This window comes from Odocoileus virginianus, chromosome X, assembly GCF_023699985.2.
Source record: "Odocoileus virginianus isolate 20LAN1187 ecotype Illinois chromosome X, Ovbor_1.2, whole genome shotgun sequence".
NCBI lineage: Eukaryota > Metazoa > Chordata > Mammalia > Artiodactyla > Cervidae > Odocoileus > Odocoileus virginianus.
In genome coordinates, this window is record NC_069708.1 from 5,344,353 (window position 1) to 5,348,843 (window position 4,491).

General features: G+C 36.8%; 1 pseudogene; it reads right to left on the reverse strand.

The window, feature by feature from the left end:
- Positions 1–636: 636 nt before the first annotated feature.
- Positions 637–1,550, reverse strand: LOC110129914 (KATNB1-like protein 1 pseudogene; annotated as a pseudogene).
- Between the last annotated feature and the right edge of the window lie 2,941 nt (positions 1,551–4,491).

A 4,491-nucleotide genomic window follows, 5' to 3' on the forward strand; every position in this document is an offset into this window, starting at 1 on the left:
AATGATTGGTCTTTGTGATTCCTAGTAATAAGTCCTGTCTTATTTTTCACATAGTATAAATTATATTCCTATGCAGGATTGCATTAAGACCCAGTACTTCTTAAACAATGTTGCTAAATAACCATATAAATCCCAAATGCACGCAGCAAAGGTGAACAATCTTCGTAGTGCACTTTGACCTCATTGAAGCTAAAGCTGCTCCTTTTGGATCTTTTTCCACTTCAATGTGAAGTAGCTCGGTGGCATTTCATTAGTGGTTTCATTATGCGTTTTTTTTTTTTTTTTTTTAATTTTTATTAGTTGGAGGCTAATTACTTTACATCATTACAGTAGTTTTTGTTATACATTGATATGAATTAGCCCTGGATTTACATATATTCCCCATCCCAGTCCCCCCTCCCACCTCCCTCTCCACCCGATCCCTCTGGGTCTTCCCAGTGCACCAGGCCCGAGCACTTGTCTCATGTACCCAACCTGAGCTGGTTATCCGTTTCACCCTAGATAATATACATGTTTGCGGTTTTTTAAGGGAAAAAATGGTTTTGATTTCTTCCATAGTTCTCAGATGGGATATTTTTGGGGAAATCATATAGTCCAGGGATGTTTTGAATAGCCAAACGCTATAGATGAAGTCTCTCAATGCAACTGTAATAATTAAGCATCTACATCCTTGGCTTATATTACCAGTATATCCTGGAACCAAAGTAAGATGGTTTTCCTGTTCCCACAACCCACTTAATTGCTGTTTTAAAATCTGCATATTTCCATCATTCACAATTTCTGTTTTGGGTGGTATTTCTGACAACCACCTTTTTATGACTGCTTGAAACCAGTTTAAACCAAATTATTATATATTCTTCAAATCTGCTTTTAAGTAGTGACTTTACTAGAGGCAACAAATCTATATAGCAGCCAAGTGAGATGTACTGTTTTTCTTCCTGTAAACTCTTGGTGAGCATGGGAAGGCAATCCACCACAACACCAAGGCCCTCTATCCTTATCAAATATGCTACAAGTTCACTGATACTTCTCTTTCTCCAGAAAGTTAAAGCTACCTTCAGTCTCAAATTCCTGCTGAATAAAACCTGTGCCATTGTTTCATGGTCCTGAGAAACCTCAGAAAAAAAGTCACTATATTTTGATGACGAGCTTTCTGTCTGTGAAGAACCAGAATCACTGGAGTTAATCAAGTATGTTTGACTATCATGCCGTAATTTTTCAAGGAGGTGGCCTGCACAAGCCAGTTCATTTTCTTTATTTGTCATGACACAGCCCCCGCTTTTAGGGGGCTACTTTTTTCTGTAACAAGGATTTTGAATAGGATGACGAACTTTCTTTCTTCTATAAACCTTACATAGTTTATCTGGGCTTTTCACAGCTTGTCCAACTATTCTAGTTATGTAAGCAGCCAACTGTTTTGGAGATTTCTTAACCCCCTTCATGTTTTTATTAGTGAAATTAGAGGTCCTTTTTCTAGGAAGATCAATGGAATGATCCTCAATATTATTACAAAAGTTGCGTTTTTTAACACTGTGGGTTTCAGATGCCATCAGTTCAGTCGCTCAGTCGTGTCTGACTCTTCGTGACCCCATGAACCGTAGCACGCCAGGCCTCCCTGTCCATCACCAACTCCTGGAGTTCACCCAAACCCATGTCCATTGAGTCAGTGATGCCATACAACCATCTCATCCTCTGTCGGCCCCTTCTCCTCCTGCCCTCAATCTTTCCCAGCATCAGGGTCTTTTCAAATGAGTCAGCTCTTCACGTCAGGTGGCCAAAGGATTGGAGTTTCAGCTTCAACATCAGTCCTACCAATGAACATCCATTTAAGAGATAAAGAAACTTAAATCTATTATCAAAGGCAGTTAGTTCAGAATCTGAAGAAAAGGTGTTATCTTACAGAAAAGTTAAATTCAAATTTTTGCACCAGCTTACTTTAAGGTAAACTTAATTAACTTTATTTTAAACAGATGAAAGGTTGTTGCTGAACCATAAGACACAGGATTCTTGGCCTCCGGAGGAGACGAATTCAATCCGGGGCCAGAGACGAGGCTGGATCGCTCAGAGCTTTTGTGTAATAAAGTTTTATTAAAGTATAAAGGAGATAGAGAAAGCTTCTGACGTAAGCATCAGAAGGGGGTAGAAGGAGTACCCCCCTTGCTAGTATTAGCAATGGAGTTATATACTCTCCAATGAATCCAAAGAATGTCTGGAGGTTATAAAGACCTCACCAGACCTACTCCCATAATTTACATTTTAAGATAACAGAGTTGGCCAGAAGGTTTAATCCAAAGATTGTCCTCAGGCAGGATACATCCTTGTAAAGACCAGACCTACTCCCATAATTTATGTTTTAAGATAACAGAATTAGCCAGAGGGTTTAATCCAAAGACTGTCCTCAGGCAGGATACATTATTGTTATATAGTCACTCACAATCTGTTAATGAAAAGAAAGGAATGTCATAAAACTTAGAATGGCACCAGATAATTCATCCCTGGGCATAAAACAATTGACTTGAATCTTATAGAAGGGCAGATTACCAACAAATAGTTTTGTTTACATAGATTAGGGGAACAATACCTGAGTAAGTAGGTTGGGCCATTTGGCAGAACCAACTTGAAGATAGAGTCATAGCTTAAGACAACATTTCCATAAGAAAAAGAAATGTATTGGTTAACTCAAGGTTTGAGAGTAGTTAGCTTCAGGTGAAACCAGGTGTCATGGCAACACAGCATTTTAAGAGAAACCTCCTTTTAAATTTGTAGAGAGAAGAAAAAATATTGCTGGTTTGTTTCCTCCTGCCGCTTAAGAGGGATAAAAATGTCTGGCACCTGCAGCCTCTTTCGTTTGGAGACCCCTGGCCTTCCTGCCTGTTACCCTCTCACTTGGTCCTAACCATATACAAAACTCTTTCCTCATGGTTCACTTTTCACAAACTATCACTTTCTGTACCAATAACTGTGTTCTTCCATCCTAAAAAGCCACCTGTATGCCAGGCTTACTTCCTTTTCCTTTCACAAAATGCAATTCCATTCCTCACAACTTCTTTACTGAAAACACACTTCCTACTTCCCTTAAGCAACCAAGAACTGACTTTTATATTAGCATTTTATAGATTGGTGAGCATAAATACCAGTGGTAATTTCTAAAACCTTTGCTTTCTTAGAACATTTTAGGATGACACCAAACCGTTCATTTTTAATCCCAAATCTCTTTAGTTTCTCTGTAAGAGAAAATTAGTGTTCAGTAGTAAATGTTTCAAAATCTTATTTTATTTGGAAATGACCTAGACTTCCAACGCTTAGTTTAGCACAACCCTTAGGAATTCAAGTTACCCCAATCTGGAGTGACTATTTTAGACAGACATTCCTAAAGCATAATTATTCTTAATAGAGTTTATCTAAAAGCTCATATCTCATTTACATTTTTTAGAAGTTTCTTCACTCAAGGTAATTTCCTTGCTGACAAACTTGTAACAGATATAATAATATTTAACCTATATTAAACCTAGATACAATGAAAATATTCTGCTTATTAATTACTCTTAAACATGTCTACATTAGTTAGATCAATAAACAAACATTAATTATCAGGTATTTAATACTGAATATTTTTCAGTTCATATGAACCTGAAATTCATTTAGGTTAATTTCTCCTGTATTTAGAATTATTTTATTTGTAAGTGCTTACTTTTTTTTAAGGCCAATTAGATTACAGCTCAATTTCAAACTGATATCAGTCATATTATCCAAAAAAAAGGTATACACTGAGACATACATATATCCAAATAAACACAAGAGATCCTATAGTTTTGTTTTCCAAACTTAATTATGAATCAGATATCATAATACAAAACACACTAATTATAAAAAATGGTTGGAATAAGGTTTTAAAAGGCTTTATTCCTCTTTTTTTTTTCCTTTTGGTTTCAAGAATTAGAGATAGTCTAGATAAGTGACCCAGAGAGCTCTGGTCCAAAGGTAAAGAAGGAGTTATTTCCTCAGGGCAAAAATTCTTATAGAGATAATTTATTTTCTTCAAGCTATCTCTGGAGTCTAAAGAATATTGTGACTACATTGTCAAAAATCGTATTTTTCTGTGATCATAGTTTTATAGCCAAAATTTAGATCAGATCGTGCTCAATTTGGCCCTGATATCAAGGGCAGATTGGTCCCAACAAGGATTTTCCCTTGGGGAAGTGGAGGTCTTAGTTTGATCAGCCCCAGGCTGTTGATTACAGAAGGAAGTCCTGGACAGAAGGGAACTTCAGTCCATTTTCCTATCCTATGTCAATAAAGATCTAATATTTTTAGGCCATTTTTCTTGTCAGTAGGTCATAGCTATAGATTGACCAGTCAAAAAAAAAGTTTTTTTTTCCCCCCACGGGATTCCCAGGTGGAATGTGGAACCTTAGAGTGAGTAATTCATGTATTAACTCAAGCAGTTTGTACCAGATGTCTGTGCACTCAAACTAAACCAACAAACCAAAC